Below are 13,618 nucleotides of genomic sequence, written 5' to 3' on the forward strand. Positions count from 1 at the left end.
AATATTTACTTTGGAGTTTTTAATAAAGTTATGAATATTCCTAATGTATGTTTTATTTAAATTAGTAGCTATGTCTAGTAGTTTTAATGGTCCAAGGTCTTAGAATTTGTTGGGTCATTACAGGAGAGAAAAGGCATCAACAACCCGTGTACTACATCAAAAAACGGTTGGTAGATGCAGAGAACCGATACCCGGAGATAAAGAAGTTAGCATACGCATTAGTCGTGGCCTCAAGGAAGTTAAGGTCCTACTTCCATGCCCATGCGATCGAGGTACTCACTGATAGTCCTTTAAGACAGGTCTTGCATAAACCTGAAACCTCGGGGAGACTGATGAAATGGTCGATTGAGTTAAGTCAATTCGACATCAATTATACCCCAAGGACCTCCATCAATGGGCAAGTGCTTGCGGACTTCATAATGGAGTTCAGCTATCGACCGAATGTAGGAGGAGATGAAGGAGAGGGACAGTCGGTTGGAGAAGGAGAGAAAAGGAATTTTGAGGAATGGAGCTTGCATGTGGATGGAGCATCCAATGAAGGAGGAGCTGGAGCAGGTATCATGATGACTGGACCCAGGGGACACAGGATGTACTACGCGATACGGTTTGGGTTCAAAGCCTCGAACAACAAGGTGGAATACGAAGCGCTCCTAGCTGGGTTGTGGTTGGCCCACGAGCTAAAGGTAACACATTTACACATTTTTACTGACTCACAGTTGGTGGTGTTCTAGGTGAAGGGCGAGTATCAAGTGAGGGATCCTATGATGGCTGCATACTTGGAAAGGGTAAGAGGCTATCTGGGGAAGTTGGTGGGGTATAGCATAGAGCAAATCCCAAGAGAGAGGAATACCCATGCCGATGCCCTCGCAAAGCTGGCTTCTACTAAGGATGGGGATATCCTTGAATCAGTGCCTGTGGAATACTTACCGAGGCCAAGCATCATTGATTCAGATGTTCTTATGATCAGCATCTCAAAGGAGTCGTGGGCCGACCAAATTGTAAGCTACCTGAAGGATGGATTTTAGCCAACAGACAAGAGGGAGGCTTGGAGGCTGGTGTATAAGGCTGCTCAATACACCTTGGTAGACGGGATCTTGTATAATAGAGGGTTCTCTGTGCCACTGTTGTGGTGTGTTGGTGAGGAGGAGGCGATGAAAGTGCTATATGAAATGCATGAGGGCGAGTGTGGCAACCATGCGAGTGGACCATCCACGGCTCGGAAAGCCATGAGGCAAGGGTACTTTTAGCCTTCCATGGAGAGGGATGCAAATGACTTCGCGAGAAAATGTGACAAGTGCCAAAGACACGTAAACTACTCCTAAAAAACCCCGAATGAGTTAACTAGCTTTACCAGCCCTTGGCCTTTTGCTATCTGGGGGATAGACTTGATCGACGCCCTTCCCACAGGCAAGGGTGGAGCAAAGTACACAGTCGTAGCCGTAGATTACTTCACCAAGTGGGTTGAAGCAGAACCTCTAGTAAAAATAACGACCGAGCATATCACCACCTTTGTCAACAAATTCATTGTATGCAGATACGAAGTGCCCTACAAAATCATTTTTGACAACGACACCCAGTTTGAGTGGGAAATGTTCGAGGAGTACTGTAGGGAAATAGGAATAAGGAGAAGCTTCTTAGCTGTTGTACATCCACAGGCCAATGGGCAGGTGGAAGCCATTAACAAGGTCCTTAAGAAGAAATTAAAAATGATGCTAGAGAAGATGAAGGGTGCCTGGGTTGAGGAGCTACCTAATGTTCTTTGGGCCTATAGGACCACCCCACGCACAACAACTGGGGAGACCCATTTCACCTTAGCATACAGATGTGAGGCTGTTCTCCTGATTGAGATAAAGGTTAACTCATTTAGGATACAGGCATACGAGGACCAGGTCAACCATGCAGCAATGGCGAAAGCTTATACATGTTAGAAGAAAGAAGGGAAAGGGCACAAATGAGAGTGGCAGTATACCAGCAGTGGGTAGCAAGGTACTACAACTCGAGGGTGCAAGAGAGAATGTTCAGGGTGGGAGACTTGGTACTGAGAAAAGTACTCCCCAACATGCGTGACTCGGGGGCAGGGGTACTAGGGGTGAACTGGGAAGGACCCTACCAAGTCGCTCAATGCATACCACCAAACACCTACAAACTAGCGCGCATGGATAACACCGTCATACCTCGAGCATGGAATGCGGAACACCTCAAGAAATTCTACCAGTAAGACTTCCATATCCGATGCAAAGAATATTCATGTTTTGTTTATTACATGTTATGTTAACTTAGTAGATAAGAATCAAAGAGGTTACCCAGAAAACCGCCCAAGTAAATGTAACCATTTCATATATGTCATTGTAACCTACCTACTATGAATGAAATTATTCGCAACTTCACATGCTATTTTTCTTCTCTATGCGAGCATCCACCAAAGTGCCTACTGGAATAAATTTCACCAAGCACTTGGGGGGGGGGGGGGTGGTAGGACAGGAGGCACGCGTATAGCCAAAGAAAAAAAACTCCTATCTCTTATATTCAAAAGGATTAGCTACCCTTATGAATATCAAGGGAATAGTTTTAAAAAAAAGATGACCTCTAACCAAAGGCTGACACCCCCGCAGGGGATGAGGCTGTAAGGAATCTCCCAATAAGTCTAGAACGACCACTAAGCCAGCTAGCCTAAAAGGGTCATAAAAGAGACCCTTGAAGAAATAGTACTATGCATAATAAAGAGAAGGACGCTTCTCGCAAAAAGTAACAAGCGCGCGCAAAGAATATAAAAGGACCCTGAGAACCCAATGGGTTAACATGTCCTTAGAAGTATAGTCAAGGTGCACCAAAAATATTATCATCATCAGATCAAGGAAGAGATATGTAATCCACAAATAATAATAATAATAAGAGGGACTTACCAAAGTCCCCTAAGTTTGATAAACACAAAAAAAAAAAAAAAAAGAGAAAGGGAAAATAATATGATGGATTACATGGAAACAACAGATATAAGCCGAATGCAAAGGGATCTACACGTTTCCATCCCGACCCTTCCACTCAGAGATTTTCTCAATTGCATAATCTCCAAAGGGAGACAGGTTAACGACAGGGTTGGTCCTCCATACCGCATGCAGTGTACGCTCAACTATGTCGTTCTCGACATTCACAAGCTGAGCCTCAAGCGTAGTAATCCTCTCATTTAAAGTATGGATGGTAGCTTCCAACCTGGTGTTGGAGTGAGAAGTCAATGCAGCCTGGGCTAAAGTGGAATCTCTCTGGCGAACCGCCTTGGTCAGTTGACTCGACAAGACATCCTTCGTCGCCTTGGCCATCGAGAGATTCCCCAATGCCTCCTTGAGCTTGCATTGTAGCCGTTGGGTTGATGAAGAGTTTGAGGCAATAAGTCAGTGACCCAGGATAGAAGCCTAAGTAAGGACAAAAACATAGAATAAAGCCTCGAGGGTCAAGCGATATAAATATATATATATAAAATATATAAATCGAATGTTTTGACAAATACCTGCAAGGAGGCTCGCATATAAGCATCTTCCAACTCAATGTCGGGAACGTCATGCAAGGATCCTTACTCGCCTTTGGGAAGGTTTCCCAGATGATGGCTCATGGCTTCCCCGTACTGGCTTGCCAGAGGATGGTCTTCTGAGGCGGAAGCATAAGCTCAACGCGGGGAAATGTGTGCACTAGCTGAGACGCGCTTTGACCGAGAAGGCCCTGATCCATCCGCAGAGGTGCGGGGGGCAAAGGAGTGCGTAGTCATCTCTTTAGGTAAAGAGGCACCCGAGGACGCTCGCCTAGAACCCCCCCCCCCCCCCCCCCCGAGGGTAGAGGATCCCCACCAAAAGAAGGAATAACAAAATTCGTTTTAGGCATAAAAGGGCGGGGGGACAGAGGCGTTGAAGGGAAACTCATTGCCGGGCATCGATGATGGCACCCAAGAGGTAACACTGTTGGTATGTCCATCATCGGCCACGTCCCTAGCCCTATCAGCGAAAGAGTTCAGGCACGAGTAGTGCTCAGACTCCACTACCTCCTCTGTGTCCATATGATCACCCGATGGGTAAACATAGTCTGTATCAGCTGCCTCGTCGTAATTACCTTCATCATGGCCATATAGCCACGGACCTGCGGAGTCAGATGAGACGGAACATAAAGAGACGACTTGGTCCGTGGACATCAACTTGTACGAGTGAAGTTTGCTCTCAGTAAAAAGGGCACAAGCTAGTTTGCATTCAGCTGGCAAGTCCAGGATCTTAATCACCCGATCACGGGCCAAAGATTTCAAGGTAGGGCTGGCAACCCCTATGAGACCTGCAATCAAGAGAAAAGAAATAACCGTAGTTAGATAAACCATAAAAGAAAAGCAGAGTAAAAGAGAAACTTCTCATGTATGAACTGAAGGTGAGAATTGTCTTACCTTAAGCGTTGAAGTGAGTGTGTCGGGTGGACACGCTATAAGTGAAGAAGTAGTCAATTTTCCACGAGCCCCTATTTGAAATAGAGCCCTCCATGAGGGGAGACCCTTTATGGGCCATGAATTTTTGGAGCTGATAGAACCTGGGAGCAGATGAATTCGCCCTAACGGTGAAGAGGTAATGAACCTCGCTCATGGAAGGACCTCTGGAGTGCACCTATTGGTACAGCACGTATAAGCTGCTAAGCACCACCCAAGAGTTGGGGGATAGTTGTAGAGGCGCCCGTTCGAAGTAGTTAAGTGCTTTGATGAAGAAGGGGTGAAGCGGCAGAGACCCACCAGGTTTGATTATGGAGTGACTGAAGGCCACGAACCCTTCGGGCGGTTCAGATGCACAGTCCTCGCGCTTTGGGATGACAAACTTGAGATCTAATGATAGCTTATGAGCCTTTAGCATGTTGGCAAGTTTAATGCTAGTAAAGTTAGACCTGCCCGCATCTTCGGAAGTATCGGAGGTCCTTTTCGGCATCTCGGGTACCTAGACAGAGACAGGAAATTTGTGAGCTATAGACTTTCTCAAGGTCCTGGAAGATCCCCCATGCGTCTTACATCTACTAGCACTCTGCTTGACCCTAGGGCATAAGACCGGGGGTAGGGGAGGAAGCGTGGGTGGGATCATAGAAAGAAACTCAGGTTCAATTGATTCATAGTCATCGTCCTCAGGGAGGGGACCCCCATGACTTGAAGACTCGTCACCACAGAAAGAAAAATGCTCGGGGGGCAAGTTTTCCTCTAGGCAAGTGATTTCAGAAAGGCAATCCTGAAAGGCTGATTGTAGCTGGAACACATACGTCGCATGCCATGGGGAGAAGTCTAAACCCTCGCCACTAGTAATAGATTATAGTTCCTTCTCCAAGCCACGTGCCTTTTGCCTGAGGTATGACAATATCTGGAGGTAGAGTATTCGCACACCCCCACGATTAGAGGGTCTGCGAACGTCAACCTCAGAGTCGGAGGATGACAATTCAACAAATTCAACATTAGATGAACCTTCGGGACATCGCCTAGATGCCATAGGCCAGTTAAGACTCGAAGACGTATGTGCATAAGGATAATTCTATATCTACAACATGAGTATGAGGGGTATAAGAAAAGGGCCTATGCATATGAACTTGAAGGGCCATAAGAAAAGAGAATGACAACCTCTAAAGAATGAGTGCATTACAGCCAGTAACCCTACCCCCGTGTAATAGATAAAGAACACATATGTATCGTTGGAGGAAGGAGGCATACCTGGAGATGTATGAATCCGCAGGTGCGCAAGGATAGACTTGTGGAGGTGTAAGGTCGGTCGAGCAATAAGCGAGGGCGGGTCCTTATAAACAAGAGAATGCCTAGCACCACTACCATGCAAACCTGATATAAAGAGAAATAAGTAAAAAAAAAAAAAAAGAGGATGAATAAATGAAAAGAAGAGAAAATTACCTCAAGAATGCTTCAATGGAGGATAGAACCTTTGAGCTCTTGGAAGTGGCTTAGAGGGAATACCACTAGGTTAAGCAAGTCTTCGTGTGGAGAAGTGGGTTCAAGTCTTGGGGTATTTATAAGGAAAGTCAAGGCTTCCTAGCCATTGGATCAAATCTACTTGAATGGTGGAGATCAAAAGCATTGGCAACCTTGGGATCCGCGCTTGGAAACAGTTGGCCATTATTCAATCTTAGGGATACACTTGGATCATCACCAAAGATGGTTGGTTTTTGTGTTTCTTTAAATACTATAAAGAAACACACCATCCAAATCCACTTTATGTTTATTCAAGCAACATTGGATAGCATATCAAGGTTGAGCCTCCCAAAACATGCCATCCATATCAAACAAGGGAGAAGAAAAAGTCTACAAGAACACATAAAAGTGTACTTATAGACTCGGGGGCAAGTGTGAATGTTGGATAATTTCCCAAGAAGAATTTATTGTAGAGATCCCCATCGAAGGGTCATATGCTTAGCCATTCGTAAGCTGTCTCACAAGCCATCACGACAAAGGATAGCCTCGCTATATGAAAAGCTAGGGTACGCAGATGCCATGACCCCCTGGCTCGTATAACGAAATGGAAGCCAAAGGAGCCGCTATGTTCAGGGTCATGGACGTGGTCCCTCACCTAAGAGAGGCCCTCCATTAGTTGGCCCACTAGGAGGAAGGCCTTGTATATGGAGGCGTCAAGCTATGTGGAACGATGCCTTCCTATATGCCTCAAAGCGAGGCCACTGCTATGAAGGAGCCCGCTATGCGAGGTCTAACCGGCCTACGAGGCTGAGATGCAAGCATGGCTCGCTATGCGAGGAACCGAGACGCTGGGATGCCAAGGCGCGAGGGACCGAGATATAGGCATGGCTTGCTGCGCGAGGGACCGAGACGTTGGGATGCCGAGGTGCCCGGGAGACTCGATGCGCGAGGGGCCGAGACACGGGCATGGCCCGCTGCGCGAGGGACTGAGACGTTGGGATGGCCTACTTGCACGAGGGATGGCTCGCCACACGAGGGGCCAAGACTCTGAGATGGCTCACTGTGCGAGGGGCTGAGACGCGCAAGGGTGGCTTGCTGTGAAGACCCCCACAAGGCTCTCTGTGCGACACGCATTGAGGTCTTGGATGGAGGCACCCTTAAGGGCCAGTCTAGCTATGCAAGATCTGGGCTAGGCTCTGTGGGTACCAATGTCACTCGCCAATGGCTTGGCCTGAACACATGTGCATCCCCGATGCTACGCACTCCACCCATGGCATCCAAGGGAAACCCACTATACCGTAGAGATGAATTTCCAAGATCAACAACACTTAGCAGAATGGGAGAAATCTTGGAGAGATGATGTGTCTCGGATATATAAGAAGGACCATTAGGTACAAGGTATGTATATGAGTACGGGGTATACAATCTTGAGGAGGATAGAGGCATGGCCCTGACATCCCCGTTTGACAAGTAGTGGCAGTACGAACCCGTACGGAGAGTGGAGGCACTACCTGGGCACCCTCGACCATATGCAAGAGTTGACGGCATGATGTCCTGCGCCACTACCCTGGCATTGTCAGAGTAGACACAACAATGTCTTGAACCACTACCATGGCGATGTACCTGTGTACGTCCTTGTCCCTTGGGACCTACTTGTATCAGGGTCCAATAGAGCCCACCTATAAATAGGCTTCGACCCCTCAGGTTAAGAGGTTGGAAAATTCTTTGTATGCACATAAAATTAAGGAAGATATGATTTTTGCTCCATTGTTGTTCTGTATTTTTGCTCTTTCAAGTTCTTTTCATCTTCTTCCTACATATCTTTCGCAATATAGTATGAGTTTTCTGACCTTATATCATTGACAAGTTCTTACCGTCAACATGAGCTAAAAGCCCAGTAAGAAATTACAAACAAGTAAACAACAATTCACATAAGTACAAAACAAGTCTATCCTCATCGTAACAAATAAAGCAAACAAGTTCTATGAGGTAACCAGTAAAGCACAAACCAAGAAATCCTCCTCTTTGAGTTACTCAAGAGCTCTGGTCCTAGAATAACCTCAGCACATCCACCCTATGAGTTACTTGATACCTTAGTAACTCCTTTTTTGTGTAGCGTTCAGTACTCTAACGACCTCTGCTGTTCATACAATATACAAGCACATATACAGATAGGTCATTTAATAACATTACATCTCAAAGAGTCAACATAATCTCATATAAATTCTATCTAACTTCCTTACCTTGAGTCGAAGCAAAATAATGAGCGGGGTACTTCACAACGAGCCTAGAATTACAACCAAACATTCGTCTCAATATCAACTAAAACTAAGCATAATAAACAAACATACCCCACGTGTACATGAGCCATGTACACGTGGCACAGGTTGCATCTCAATCATAATCACACAAAAATCAAACATAAAATCATAAAAAGAATAATCTGAATTTTACTAGTGAAGCCTCAATGAATGCCAAGCAACAATCATACATTTAATCAAGAGGCATAGATTTGGATGTAAAACTTAGCTTCCAATCAACATGCATATGTTGGAAGGTTCTTAAAACGCGCTCAGTAGTTGGTAGATTTCAATCATTTTATTTTTTATTCAACTCATAAGATTTAGCAAACAAACATATTTTACCGACTTGATTTATACCGCGACACTACATTAAAATAATAAAATTTTACTCAAAATTTTATTACAAAGAGTCATTTTATTTTAGTTGCAATTTTACCAAATATTAATTCTATTTATTATTTTAAATGAAAATAAAATATAGTAACTCTGATCTATTTTCATTTCTCACAAAATAATTCATTTAACATAATTATTTAATATTGAACAATTAGGCACTTACTTACTTCACCAAGTAGATAAATAAAATAATTAATAATTTAACTTTGTAAAAATATTGATATCTCAAGGTCACCACATTTTTCATATAAGTCATAATTTAAATAAGTTGGAAAATACTCATTTATACTCCCTTTTTCTCAAATAAAATTACTTAATCCTAAAAATAATGTTACTTAATTAATTGTTTTACAAATAAAAAACGTCATTATTATAATTGAGATAATCCCTACTTAAAGTGTAAAAAAAAAAATATTTTTCATGTATAAAATCTATGTCTTAAATTATTTGAATATATACTTTATATCTTTTATTTAAATGAAACTTTCTTTCAAGAAACTAAAAATTTCAGCAAGCATTTTATTATATTAATTTTTTTATAATAAAATTTGTAAGCATCAAAATATAGTTTCCTTCACAAACTTGATATAAAAAAAATGCACGCATTTGACTGAATAAAATACAATATTAAGTGTAAAAAATCATCTTTTACTTACATTAGTTCTAAAATATGAATTTTGAGGCATAAGTTGTACATCTTTTAAATCATTGATAAATTACCACATACATAAACCAAAAATTCTTCATGCATACATTTATTTAAATATTGTAGTGCACCAAATTGTTTTTTTAGTAATTAAATATTTGTGTTTTGTTTTATTTAATTGTTAAGTATTGTGAATTTTATTATTTAATTGCTTGTTTGTTTAAATTAATTGTTAGAATTGTTTGGTAGAATTTTGTGAATTTAATTGTTAAATGTTATTTATTTATTTTATTTTAAAAATGTGATTATTTGAGTTTTGGTTGAATGCACTAAGGTGCATGGTAGGTAGTGATGTACCTTAGTTATTGAGTGTGTGCATGTGCATGGTTTCATTGTGCACATGTGTAGAATTTTCTACAAACTTGTAGTTTCCTTTTATTTAGATTTAATTATTTATTTGAAAAATAAATAAATAAAAATTAGAAAAGGGAAATGGGCTTGGACGTGTGGAGTATAGTGGGAAAGGGGACATTCTTTTCCTATTTTATTTGGGTGAATATATTGGTTAAAAATGGAAGAGATGTTGTCATCTCTATTCCATAACATTTAAAAATAAAAACAATTAAATAAGAAATAAGAGAAAATAATTAGGAATAGGAAACTTACCCATTTATTTTTATTAGGCTATTACGAGTAAATTAGAATAAAGAGGGTAGGAAAAAGGGAAGAGAGCCATTATGCTCTTGGGCTGCCGAAACTAGAGAGAAGAAGAGAGAGAGAGAGAGGCGTGAGGTAGAGAGAGAAGGAGAAGAAGAAAGAAAAGAAGAAGAAGAAGAAGGGATCAATTTTAGGGTATGACTCTTGATTTTATTTTATGATTTTTCTTTCTTTTAATTCTAGTATATGGACTAGAGTTGTTTTTAATTGTTGGTGTTCTTCTTCTTCTCCATCTTGAATTTTTGAAAAACCCCTAGGGTTTGAGTAAGGAGGTGGTTCTAGTTTGGGTTCTTGATTTTTATTAAGAGAGGTACTAAATTTCCTCCACAATCTTTTGGTTATTGATTGATATTTTGGAGAGATTATGGCTGAAAGTGGGTTTGTGTTTTAGGTAGGATATTATGTTTGTGTTGATTGATATTGAGGGATATTTTCAAAGAAATCATGTTTTGAAATAAAGCTAGTGTTTTGTTTATATTTGGTATTGATGAATGTGTTGTATTATGGTTATGTGGCTTGAAGGGAAGCATGTTAGGTGGTCATATATTTTGGATTCAAGAGCATGAAATCTCATATAGATCTCACCTAAAGCATGTGTAAATAATACTTGTGAAGTTTTGATTATGTTTCTATGATTTTGGTCATGTTATTTGGAAAATAGAAACATGCTAGGTTTAATGTAAAGGTATATATGAATATTGGTGTTTTATGTTATTAATGCATGTTTGTCTTTATTATTTTGTTGGGTGGCATGTCTATACTCATTAGAAATATAATAGGTTGTTTGTAAGGTTTTAAATGAGTATATGTTAGTTGTTTTATTTTGAATTATTTGAATGATAGAAGGATGTTAAGGTTTGTGATTAATTGTGTTAATTAAACATGCATGAGTAATATATTTGGATTTGGTAAAACATGGTGAAAGTGATGAATATTATGATTTGAAGTACTTGCTGTTTTTGTGTATAAAAAGTGCCCAAATGATAAGAAAAATGTTTTTGAATGCTTAAGTAAATTTTGCAAGTGCTTTGATGTTTTAAGAAGTTAAATGTGAGATTTTAAGGTGCCTTGAAATGATATTTTTGTGTAAATAATTACCTACAGTTTTTTTTTTCATATTTTTGATGAAAATATGAGCATTTAAAAATTAAAATGGTGATTTTGAGGATATATTTAGTTACTGGAATTTTAATAAAAAAATGCGAGGTTGTATTTTTAATAAAAATGAATTTTGTGTGTATGTTGAAATAAATCAATACCCTAACCCATGAAATGATTTAAAGTGGTGTTTTTAATATAACCATAAGTGTTCATTTTAATAGATATGATTTTTCATTGTTTCAATTAAGAAAAACGTTGAATTTAATTCACTTGTGATTTTTAAATAATTAAAATCATGGCTGAAAGTTTAGTTAAATATTTCAAAACTAATTGTTAGATTTTCACATATGAATTTATTCCACTTAAAATTAAGTCTTAGAATAATAAAAGTAAGAATGTATTTTTCCACACCTAACAATTATATTTTTCTCACATAAAATTTGTAAATCTGATAATTGGATTATAATGTTATTTTCTAAGTAAACATGTTAAATTATGAGTATTTTACATTATTTTAGTCTTTGTTATTTTATGGAATTTAAAAGTAAATAATGGGATTATTATATTTTAAATGGTTAAATAAATTATTTTATGAAATAAAAATAATGTCTCAAAGGGTTTAATCAACTTAGTGATTTTAAGAAGATAAATAATGATGATTAAAGCATGTTACAAATTCGAAGGAAACATGTTAATTATAAGTATTTTACATAATTTATAGCATTTATTATTTTTATGTAATTTAAAAATAAATAGTGGAATTATTATATTTTTAAATGACTAAATAAATTATTTTATGAAATAAAAATAATGTTCTAGAGGTTTAATCAACTTAGTGATTTTAAAGAGATAAATAATGGTAATAAAAGTATGTTACTAAATCATTGTTTTGAAAACCATAGAAATAAGCGCGTAGGAATTATCGTTTTTAACGTCACTTTTCAACAACGTTCCCATGTATGCATGTCGCATGCAAATGCACTTTTACGTACAAAAATATGCATATTATGCTACCATATGATTTTTATAGAAAGACGATGCATGTAATATAGGTAAAAATTGTATTATTCTTTTGATGACTTTATGTGTAATTATGCCTAGTTTGGATGTTGTGAGTAATTTTCCATGTGTGCATGGCCCATGCACACATGAGTTATATGAGTGGGCAAAATAGAGTTTTATGTGATGCTAAATGATGTTATTTTGTTATGGTATAGGCTTGTTGTGAAGTTTTCATTTTTGCTTTGCTTGGACCTGAGGTAAGGAAGTTAGATAGAAATTTTGGTTGTTTATTCTATGTATGGTAAGATTGCACTATATGGTTAAGAATGTTATGTACGATGATATTTTGTGATATGAATTGTAAATTTCTAATGTATGTTGATATGACTGGTTTGTATGTATTTGAATGTTATATGATATGAAATGGTTGTTAGCGTGATGAACGCGACACAACAATAAGGGGGTTACTAAGGATGTGAAGATGTAACCCGAGTTACTAAGGATATGAAGATGAAGCTCATAGGGCGGACGTGCCGAGGTTATTGAAGGACCAGAGATCCTATTTACCTCAAGAGGTGACATGGACAAGTTAGCGAGCCATGATCACAAAGACATGATGTTATGTTTATGATCTTTATGTTATCATGATGATGATGACCTTGTATATGATGCCAATGTTGTGATGATTATGTTTATGTTTACAATAATAATGTCATTACGATAATGATGCTATGATGTACGATGATGTATGAATGTGAGTATGTTTTGTTATGATTTGTTGTGTGTTATTTGCACTTTCTTACTGAGCTTTTAGCTCACCCCCTTACTTTCATTTCAGGTAGCAAATATGTTTTCTCTTTGGCACGCGTGGTGATGTGGGGAGTTCTATCGTCAGGATGTGTATGGCGTGGGGGGCATCCTATGGACGAGAAACGATCAATTTAAATGCAATTTTTCTAAAAATAATGTTATGTTTATTTTGACATTCTAAACTTATCAGTGGGACTTGAACTTTGGTTATTTTTAAGAACATTGCATGAAAACTATTCATTTTCTTTTTAAACTATTGGGCCCAACTTGCATGTTTTAGCAAGGCCCCACTGGGATTTTATAATAAGTGCCTTTTCTCCTTTAAATTCATGAGTATGCAAATGTTTTACAAAGTATTAGATTAGGGCGTTTTACAAATATGCTCTTAATCATATTTAACCATTAACTTAGCATGTTTTTATAATTTCATGCATTCCAAGAAAACAATTAGCATGCACTATGAATTTAAACCATCTACACAAAAGAATCCAATTGGCATCTTTAATAACAAGACATCACAATCTCAAAGAATAACATGGTCACAATTAAATTTTAGCTTTATACTAAATTTTGAAACCTAAAATAACTTAGGATGCTTCCAAGATCACAAGTGACAAAAATGTAAGAAAAAAAATAAAACATGCCAAAAGGGAAATAAGTCATAGGCCAAAACCTATATACTCAAACAACAACGAATCCTTCCAAACCCATGTCAAATAGATCCTTGAC

The 13,618-nt window shown here is 38.7% G+C and overlaps 1 long non-coding RNA gene across 1 annotated transcript; it reads left to right on the top strand.

The window, feature by feature from the left end:
* Positions 1-9,828: 9,828 nt before the first annotated feature.
* On the top strand, positions 9,829-13,185 carry LOC133821575 (uncharacterized). Its single transcript, XR_009887678.1, has 3 exons — positions 9,829-10,111; positions 12,295-12,336; positions 12,918-13,185. It is a non-coding gene; the product is annotated as an uncharacterized LOC133821575 (long non-coding RNA).
* The last annotated feature ends 433 nt before the right edge of the window (positions 13,186-13,618 follow it).

Source organism: Humulus lupulus, chromosome 3, assembly GCF_963169125.1.
Source record: "Humulus lupulus chromosome 3, drHumLupu1.1, whole genome shotgun sequence".
In the NCBI taxonomy this organism is placed as follows: Eukaryota; Viridiplantae; Streptophyta; class Magnoliopsida; order Rosales; family Cannabaceae; genus Humulus; species Humulus lupulus.